This window comes from Mus pahari, chromosome 1, assembly GCF_900095145.1.
Source record: "Mus pahari chromosome 1, PAHARI_EIJ_v1.1, whole genome shotgun sequence".
Lineage (NCBI taxonomy): Eukaryota > Metazoa > Chordata > Mammalia > Rodentia > Muridae > Mus > Mus pahari.
The window spans coordinates 112,059,743-112,070,159 of record NC_034590.1 but is presented as its reverse complement, the minus strand read 5'-3'; the positions used below and the strand labels follow the sequence as shown (position 1 = coordinate 112,070,159).

General features: G+C 44.0%; 1 pseudogene; it reads left to right on the top strand.

Moving 5' to 3' along the window:
• The first annotated feature begins 9,170 nt into the window (after nt 1-9,170).
• Nucleotides 9,171-10,205, top strand: LOC110326856 (annotated as a pseudogene).
• Nucleotides 10,206-10,417: the final 212 nt, after the last annotated feature.

The window sequence follows — 10,417 nt, the reverse complement described above, 5'->3', positions numbered from 1 at the left end:
ATCATAATTCAAAAAAAAAAAAAAAAGCCTTTTAATCATGAGGGAGGGGGGAAGTCTAGTCTGGAAGCTCTCTCTAGACCAGGCTGCTTCTGATAAGCAAAAACCAGTGACATCACTTCCTAAAGATAATCAGAGATGTGACTACATAAACAGAAAATGCCATCTGCCAACTTGACAGTATATATGCAGAGACCAAGAGCAATGCGTATCACTTTGCCCCTTTAGGACTGCTGAAGACATTGGAGTAGACACCATGTTGATCTGATCTGTGGGTGGGGAGTCTCCCCTGGGATCCTGACCCTGGAACTTGAACCTACCATGAGAGAATGTACCTGAGCTAAGATACCTCATGAAGGTGAGCAACTTGGAGAGATAGGGTTAGAACCTGTTAGGAACTTGGGGTGTACACCTTATGTGAAGACACTCAGCATAAGAAAATACAACTTTTGTTATGGTAACTATGCATACCTACCATCTAGATCACAACATGCAGTGAATAACTGGAGAAGGTATTAGGTCTCAGTGAGGTCCAAGGATAGCATGAAGGTCCAGGTAGATACAGGGAAGTTCTTACAACCTAGTTTGAATCTATGGATATAATTAAGCCTCAATGAGACTGTGAGAGAACATGAGGTGCCAGTTGCATTCTGGGGACAACCTGACACCTCAGTGAAAACCTGAGGAAGGTAGTAGGCCCCTGTAAATACCCAAGGAAAGCTTTGCACCCTAGTAAAATCATGGAAAGGCAACAGGTCCAAGTGACACACTGGAAAAGGATTGAGCCGAAATGAGAACCAAGGAAAGTATTAAACCTTTAGGAGGTCCTAAGGAAGACTTTAAGACTTGGTGAGAATCTTCTATAGCCCTTACATCCCAGGGGAAAATCTCTGAAAAGCCATAGACATGAGTGAGAATCAGGGGAGTGATTTATTTTCCAGTGAGAATATAGAGAAAGTGTTAGAGCCAGTGAAAAACTGGAGAAGGCCCTAAGCCACAGTGAGAATGTGGGGAAGGCCTTGGGTCTCAGTGAATAACTTTTGAAAGCCTTGGGTGCCAGTAAGACCCAGAAAATCCTTAGATCCCAGGGAGGTACTGGACAAGGCTTTAAGATGTTGTGTGATCCTGGGGAAAACCTTAGACATGACTGGGAATGTAGGGAAAACCTTAGGCCCGATGAGTACTTGGGAAAGCCCAGGAGGCCCAGTGTGATCCTAGCAAATCTTTCTTCACAACTAAGATACTGGAGAAGGCCTTTAGTAAAGGCTTTATGACCAAGTTAGAATGTGGGTAAACCCTGAGAACCTGGAGAAAGCTTTGGACCCTAATGAGAACCTAGAAAAACCCTTAGGAGTTGTCGAGATACTGTAGAAAGCCTTAGGCCCCTGGAGAAAGCCTTAGGTTCCAGTGAAACAGTTGGGAAGTCATGGGCCTCAGTATAACCCTGGAGAAGGCCTCAGGTTACAGGGAAAGCCTTAGTCAGCCTTTAGAGCCTAGAAGAACCTACAGAAGGCCTTAGGAAACCCAGTCAGGACCAGGGTAAAATGAAGCCTTAGGCCCCAGTAATAATATGGAGGAAGGCCTTACCATACTTATATTATGAGAATGACCTCAGACACTATTGAGAATCTGAGGAAGATCTAGGCCTCACTGAGAATTTGTGGAAGGGCACAGGTCTGCAAAAATCTGAGGCTCCAATGAGATTCAGGGAAAGGTTTAGAATAATGAGAACCAGACATAGGTCTTAGGGCCCAGTGAACACTGAGAAGGCCTTAAGACCCTGTGGTATTCTGGAGATGGTCACAGACCCCAGTGAGAATTTGGGCAAAACCATAGGCCCCACTAGTATCCTGGGAAAGCCTCAGGCCCCTGAGAGAACCTGAGAAAGCCTGAGATACCAGTGAAACACAGGGAAGGCCTCAGATCCTAGTAAGTTTGAGGAAAGCCTTGAATTCCAGGGAAACCGTGAGAAACCCTTAGGTTCCAGTTATATACTAAAGACAACCTTAGAACCTACTGGGGAAGGCTTTAGGCTACTGTGGAAACCTGACAAGGCATTATGTCTTAGTGATATACTGGGGAAGCCTTGTGCCCCAGAGAACCTGAAGGGCTCCAGGTCTCAGTACAAAACTTTGTAGGCCTTAGGGCCTTGTGAGCACTAGTAGTTGGTATATGGTACCAGTAAGAACCTGGAAAAGTCTGGGGCTCAGTGAGATGCTAGTGAAGCCCTCAGGTCCTAGAGAATTAGGCCATAACATACAGAGAAAACCAAGGGAAGCCTTAAGGCCCCAATGAGAATGTGAAGAAGCCTTAGTCTCCAGTGAGAAACTGGAGTAGGCTTACTACCCAGTTATAACCTGAAATAGCATGAAGACCCAGAAATACCTAGGCTGTCAGCCCCAGTGATAATTTAGGGATGGCTTCAGACCCCAGTGAGAACCTCAGGAAAATTTTAGACACCAGTGACAACCTCATAAGTCCTTAGGACCCACTGAATACCTGTTCAGTGGGAACATGAAGATGCCATAGGACTCAATGAGCAATTAGAGAAGATATAGGCCTTAGATTGCAGTCAGAACCTAGAAGAGAACTTAGACCACAGTGAGAATATGCAGAATATTTTTCAACCACAATAAGAACCTTGAGAATGGCTTCAGTCCAAGTGAAAAGCCTACCAATGACCACATAAAACATCTGAGCACAAGGGAAAAACTTAAGGCTCCACTTAACTCTGAGTAGTGCCTTGAGTCTTTAATAATAACATGTGCAAAATTTTAAGACCTAATAAGAACATGATGTCTTAGTTTGGGGTTCCATTGCTTTGAAGAGACACTATGACCAAGGCAACCCTTATCAAGGAAACATTTAATTGGGACTGGCTTACAGGTTCAGACATTCAGTCCATTATCAATGGGAAGAATGGCAGTGTCCAGGCAGGCATAGTATGAGAGGAGTCTAATGTTACCAGGAGAAGACTCTTGATCACACTGGCCAGACATAGGCCTATACATAAGACCTTAAAACCCCACCTCCATAGTAGTATACTTTTTCTAATGAGGTTATCGCTCATGCAATAATGCCACACCTCCTACTAGTGCTACTTCCCATGGGCCAAGCATATTCAAATTACCACAAAGAGAAAGTCCTTAGTCTCCAGGCCTTTGGTCCCTGTAAGAGTCTGCTGAAGTCATACACCAGTGAGATTCTGTAAAGTTCTTAGGCTCCAGTGACATCTTCAGAAAGCCTTAGTCCCCAGTGAAAAATCAGGGAAAGACCTTAGGTACCAGTGAGAATCTAGAGAAGTCCTTAGGCCTCAATGATACTTCAGAGAATCAGTTAGGTCATAGTTAGAACCTGGAGTAGGCTTTAATCCTCACCAAGATCCTGGAGAGGGTTTTAGGCAAAAGTTAAAAACTGAGAAAGCTTAAGTCCTTGATAGACTGTGTGAAAGGTCTTATATATTATATACACTTAGAATATACTTGTAAGCCCCAATGTGAAGCGCTATAATGTAGACCATGGTGAGAATCTCTCTAAATCCTTATAGATCCTATGAAAACAGTATATATTTTAGGCAACAGTAAAACTCAGAATGATGCCTTAGTTCCCTATGAGAACCCATGCAGTTTTAAGACCCAGAGACAAATCTTAGATTTTAGGTACCATTGAGTAACTGGGGGAGTATTTCGCTTCATTGAGAACCTTGGCAAGACTTTATGACCCAGTGAAAACTTGGGGAAGCCAGAAGGCTTAGACCCCATTGACTACCTGGGAAGTCCTGAGGTACAAATGAGATTTTGTGGAAGTGCTTAAATAACAGTAAGAAACATGGAAGATCTTAGGTAACCCTTTTAGTCTGCCAAAAACCTTAGGGCACAGTGAAAATTTGTAAGATCCTTTATGTTCCAAAAAGAATTTAGGGAAGGCAGAGGTCTCCATAAGACTTTAAAGAAGGCCTTTAGCTACATTGAGAACCTGTGGAACATTATATGTCGCAAAAAGAACATGAGGAAAGGTCTTCAGACCCAGTGAAAATCTGGTGATGAATTTCTAGATTCCACGAGAACTAGGCCCAGTTGAAACCCTGTGCATATAGGCTCTAGTGAGAACCTGGACCAGGTATTAAGACGTAGAAAAAACTCTAGAAAGTTGTAGGCCACAGTGATAACGTGTGAAGCCTTGAGGCCCCAGTGAGAACTTGGAGAAAGTCTTAAGCTTCACTGTGACTTGGGTAAGGTCCTAAACCATAGTTAGTGATACCATTTAAATTATCCAGTATTGTTGTGGGTTGTCCTAATGGTTTTTGTATTCTGATGTTAAATCCTGCTCCCTCAAGAGTTGCCCCCAAGGAGCAGTCCATCAAATACCCAGGTGATTTCATGTGAACCTTCTTCCCATATGAACTGGTCAATAAAGCTAGAGCCTGCAGTTGGGGAGTAGAGGGAAAGGTGAGACTGGAGGTTTGACAGTGGGGGCAGGTAGAGAGAGACAGGGGGACAAGAGGGCAAGGAGAGAAGGCTGAAGAGGAGGAGGAAGCTGAGAAAGACCTGAACCACATGGCCAGGAGAAAGTGTAAGTAGCAAGGGGTATGATAGCTGGAGAATAAGTTAGTGTGGTGTTAGATCTGCCCAATCTAGGCATAAAGCTTACAATCAATAATTGGGTTGTATGTTTTTTATATGGGCTTATTGGAGTTAGAAATTAGAGCAACAAATTGGCTCCCAACATGGGGTTTAGAACCCAGCTAACCTGAGATAAGAGTCCACCTCCCTCCCCAATATAAACAACTAGGGCTGTGCTCTAAAGCTGCAGCAGGGTGGAAATTAAACACCTAGTGGGACTAACAGGTTTACAGAGAGCTACTGAGAATCTCCCTCCCTATGCCTGATGCAAACCATGGCAACCAGAGTCAGCAACATGTCCCCAAGCTGGGACTTAGACAGGTCCAGTGTTACAACAACATTAGGTTTCCCTGAGCCTAAAGAAGGACCAAGAACCCTGGGGCACCACTGCCTGTGAAGCAGCCTTCACAGCTGAGGATCAACAGCTCAAAAAAAAAATGGCAGCTAACTTTCCATAGCCTTCTCATAGGCACATAGGCTGATTCAGGCATCTCTGTCTGAGCAAGCCTTCCTGTGCTTGCTTCCCCATATCCCCCACCTCTAAACAGGACATGGGACAGCCAGATCCGCTCTACAGACTGCTTGCACTGCAGGCTGCCTGAGATTGGCCCACATGCTGCTGCCCTCAACCCAAAGACAGAGATGGCTCAGAAGAGCAGTTGCTGCGGGTCCTTCTACTGTTAGCTCCTCCCTACAAATAAAAGAATTGGAGAGTACTGTAGTGTCTTGAATTGAACACCAGAGGGAGACAAAGACACAAGAAGCTCCAGATCAGGTAATAAGAATTATAAATTGAAATGTTAATTTGAGTGATTCAAAAGGGATGGATTCAAGTTAAGTATCCTGGTTTGCTATGTCTTCTCACAAGACCTGGCTGTAAATAAAAAATTTTGAGTCTTTAAAAGAGATTAGATTTTATACAACAAAAATTTCAGAAAAATGAAGGTTGGAGACAAGCTGAAACAGATGCTATAACATAAGATTCATATATCAGACTGCATAACAGAGATAGCAATACAATTTGGAAGCATAGCCTAGAAAATAATTTACTAAAGTTAGTAAATCAAAATAAGGTAGATACTAGAATATCAGAATTATAACATAAAGAAAAAAATTATGGGAACAGAGCCTAAAACAGAAGATACAGGAATTTATAGGAAAAAAAAAAAACAAAGAGAGAAATTTAAGAGTTTGCAACAGGGCCTAGAGAAATCACTAGAAGTAAAGGTACAGGAATTTAGGTCAAGATAAACAACAAAGACAGCAAATGTAGGTTGGAGACAGGAGCTGGAAAACATGCTACAACAAAGGATGAGATACCTCACAGATCAGACCGAGCTGCAGAGAGAAAATAATGAGGATTGGAAGCAAAGCTCGAAGGAGAATCTTTTAAAATTAACCAATCAAAATAAAATAGATAGCAGAATAACAGGATTAGAATAATTAAAATGTGAAAAAGAATCTTGAACATCGAACACAAGAACTTATGGAATAAGATGAATAACAAAAGGAGAGATATGAAACATGGGCACTGATCTTAAGGGAGGAACTTAAAATATTAATTAGGGAAAATACTCGAGTAGAGACAGAAGATAAAATTAGAGAAAGATAACCAAAGGTTGTTAGAAAACAAACTTTATCCAGTTACTATGCAATAAAGGCCAGAAGATGCTGATCATCCACAGAATTATCAGGAATCATAATGGCAACCTGTAGATGTGTTAGAACTGAGAAAATTTAAGGTAAGTGTCACTAATTTTGGAATGCAATTGCCATTTGTAAAACAAATGCTGACTTCTTGGGATTTAAAAAATAGAACAACCCACAGGACTGGAAGGATATGACAAAAGCAATCTAGAACCTGGGTCACATTTAAAGTGGTTCTCGTGGTAAAGAGAAGATATGAAGGAGATAGCATGACAAGATAAAGTCAGAGGTATCACTATTTCTAAAGATCCGCTGTTTGCTGAGGGTGCCTTTTCTGAGGTAGAGGTGCAGGCTGAATAAGATGAAGAACCCTTATTATGATGCTTGGCAGTCTTAATGCCTGAGACAAGGTCGCTGAAACAGGGAAAAGACTCGAGCCATTTTCTCAGGTCATCCCTTGGCCAAAGGACGATATTAGACCCCAGTGAGATAATGGAGAAAGCTTCAATCACAGCCTTCCTGAGAACCTAGGAATGCTTCATTCTCAGTAATAAACTAGAGAGGTGCCAATGAGAACTTGAGAAAGTCCTTGGGCCCAAGGGAGATACAGGGGGAAGTTCATAGGTCCCAGTGACAACCTGAGAAGGCCTCAGGCCCAATTACAACCCAAAGAAGGCCTCTGTAGAGCTCTGAGTACTTGGGAAATACTCAACCTGAGAAGGCCCTGGGTCCCAGTGAAACTCTAAAATGATTTATGACAAAATGAGAACTTGGGGAAAGCCTTAGGCTCTAGTGTGAATCTGAGAAAAACCTTGGATGCCAGTGAGTACTTAAGAAGACATTAGACCCCAAGGAAATCCTGGAGAAATGCTTAGACCCATGGGAGAGTCTCACGGATACCTTAGATTCAAGTTATAACCTTAGGAAGGTCATAAGCCCCAGTATGATGCATAAGATAGTAGATACTTGTATTTTTAACAAAAGTTCTATTTTGTTATGCTGAGGGTCTTCACACAAGGTTCAGACTCTTAAGTCCCTAAGCACAGTCCTAGCCCTCCCTCTTCAAGGCTGACCAGCTTTGTGGCAGTCCCAAGTTTTCACTGGAGCATACAGTCACACACTGATTCTCACTGAAGCCAAATGCCTGCCTCCATATGACAAGCATAATATTTTTTTTTAAAAATCCCTTTTAACAACACTTATTCAGGAACCCCACTATAGCTAAGACTGCTCTTATAATAACCAAAAACAAGTGACATAATTTACTAAAGATAACCAGACATGTGCCTGCATAAACAGACAATGCCACCCTGCCCACTTGACAGTATATAAGCAGAGACCAAAAGCAATGCATATCACTCTGCCCCTTCAGGACTGCTGAAGACATATGAGAGATAGCATGTTGATCTTCCCTGTGGCTGGAGAGTCTCCCCTGGGATGTTGACCCTTGAACTTGTGTCTACCATGAGAGACTTGACCTGAGCTTTGGCTAAGACACCTCATACAGGTGAGCAGCTTGGGAAGATAGGGCTAAAATGAGAGTTAGAATCTTGGGATCTAACCTTATGTGATGACCCTGAGCATAAGAGAAGACAGCTACTGTTGTCCTAGGAATCAGTGAGGTCTTGAAAAGGTCTGAGGCGCCAGTGAGACACAAGGAAGTCCTTAGGAAATACTTTAAACCTATGACATTATTAGGCCTCAGCGAGACTATGAGAGGACATTAAGTACCAATTATATTCTGGGACCACCTTACACTTCAATGGGGGCCATCTTACACCTCAATGAGAGCCTGGGAAAGGTATTAGACCCCTGTAAGTCCCTGGAGAAAGCAATGGGCCCTAGTGAAATCATGGGAAGGCAATAAGTGCCAGTGAGATACTGCAGAAGGACTTGAGCCCAAGGAAAATATTATAACCCTAGGAGATCCTAAGCAAGAGTTTAAGACTTGGTGAGAACTGATGGAAAGCACTTAGATGCTAGGGAAACCCTCAGGGAAGCCATTGACATCAGAGAGAATTTGGGGAAGGCCGTAAGCTCCATGAATATCCTGGAAAAACCTTAGGTTCCAGCGAGAACCTGGGAAGGCCAGAGACATCAGTGAAATGCAGGGAAGGCCTTAGATTCCTAGGATGTTTGGAAGAAAGCCTTAGGTCCCAGTGAAGCCTTTAGAAGTCCTTAGATACCATTTACATGCTGGGGATAACCTTAGATACTACTGGGGAAGGCTTTAGGCCCCAGGGAAAACCTAGAAAGGTATTAAACCCCAATGATATATAGGGGAAGGCCTTGTGTCCTAGTGAACCTGAAAAGGCCCCAGATCACAGTAAAAATCATGGAAGGACTTAGGTCCTTGTGAGTACTTATTGCTGGTACTCAGAATCTGGCAAAAACTTCAGGCCCTATGAGCTCCCAGGAAAGTTCTTAGACCCTAGAAAATTAGGCCATAAGCTACAAAGTGAATCCAGGAAAAGCTTAAGATCCCAGTGAGAATGTGGAGAAATCTTTGTCCCCACTGAGAAACTGGGGTAGTCCTAGAATCACATAAGGACCAGCGAAGACATTAGGTCTTTCTGAGAGCAAAGGAAGGTGTTAGGCTCCAGTGACAAACTAGGTACCAGTGAGAACCTAGCAAAGTCCTTAGGCCCAATGGAGACATGGGGGAAGATCTTAGGTCCCAGTGAGAACCTGGGAAGGCATGTGGACATAGGCATATTCTGAGGATGGTATCGGACTCAAGTGAGAACCTAAGGAAGATGTTGCTCACTTAATGCTCAGTGAGTTCCTGGTGAAGCCCTCTGACCATAGATTAGATGGAAACCCCACAGTAAGAACTTGTAGGATGCTGGAACCACTGTCGCCAAGCCCAGGCCATGCTGCTTCTATTCGCCCGTCGCACCCCATCGTGCACTAGCGGTCTCAAAAGATTCAAAGTCCAAGATGGCAACCCTCAAGGACCAGCTGATTGTGAATCTTCTTAAGGAAGAACAGGTCCCCCAGAACAAGATTACGGTTGTTGGGGTTGGTGCTGTTGGCATGGCTTGTGTCATCAGTATCTTAACGAAGGACTTGGCGGATGAGCTTGCCCTTGTTGACGTCATGGAAGACAAACTAAAGGGCGAGATGATGGACCTCCAGCATGGCAGCCTCTTCCTTAGAACACCAAAAATTGTCTCCAGCAAAGACTATTGTGTAACTGCAAACTCCAAGCTGGTCATCATCACAGCCAGGGCACGTCAGCAAGAAGGAGAGAGCCGACTCAATCTGGTCCAGCGAAATGTGAACATCCTCAAGTTCATCATTCCAAACATTGTGAAGTACAGTCCACACTGCAAGCTGCTTATTGTCTCAAATCCAGTGGATATCTTGATCTATGTGGCTTGGAAAATCAGTGGCTTTCCTAAAAGCCGAGTTATTGGAAGTGGTTGCAATCTGGATTCCGCTCGGTTCCATTACCTGATGGGAGAAAGGCTGGGGGTTCACCCGCTGAGCTGTCACGGCTGGGTCCTGGGAGAACATGGCGACTCCAGTGTGCCTGTGTGGAGTGGTGTGAACATTGCCAGCGTCTCCCTGAAGTCTCTGAACCCAGAACTGGGCACTGATGCAGACAAGGAGCAGTGGAAGGAGGTTCACAAGCAGGTGGTGGACAGTGCCTATGAGGTGATCAAGCTGAAAGGTTANACATCCTGGGCCATTGGCCTNTCTGTGGCAGACTTGGCCNAGAGCATAATGAAGAACCTGAGGNNGGTGCATCCCATTTCCACCATNATTAAGGGTCTCTATGGAATCAATGAGGATGTCTTCCTCAGTGTCCCATGTATCCTGGGACAAAATGGAATCTCGGATGTTGTGAAGGTGACACTGACTCCTGAGGAAGAAGCCCACCTGAAGAAGAGTGCACATAGCCTCTGGGGAATTCAGAAGGAGCTGCAGTTCTAAAGTCTTCCCAGTGTCCTAGCTCTTCACTGTCCAGGCTGCAGCAAGCTTTCTATCTAGGCAGACCACACCCTTCTCATCAGAGCTGTGGTCGGTACAGTGGTGTTGAGGTGGTGTGGGGAAACATCTCAGTTCCCACAGCTCTGCCCTGCTGCCATGTGGTACTTGTGTGGTGGTAACCTGCTTAGTGTGACAGTCCCACTGTCTCCAAGACA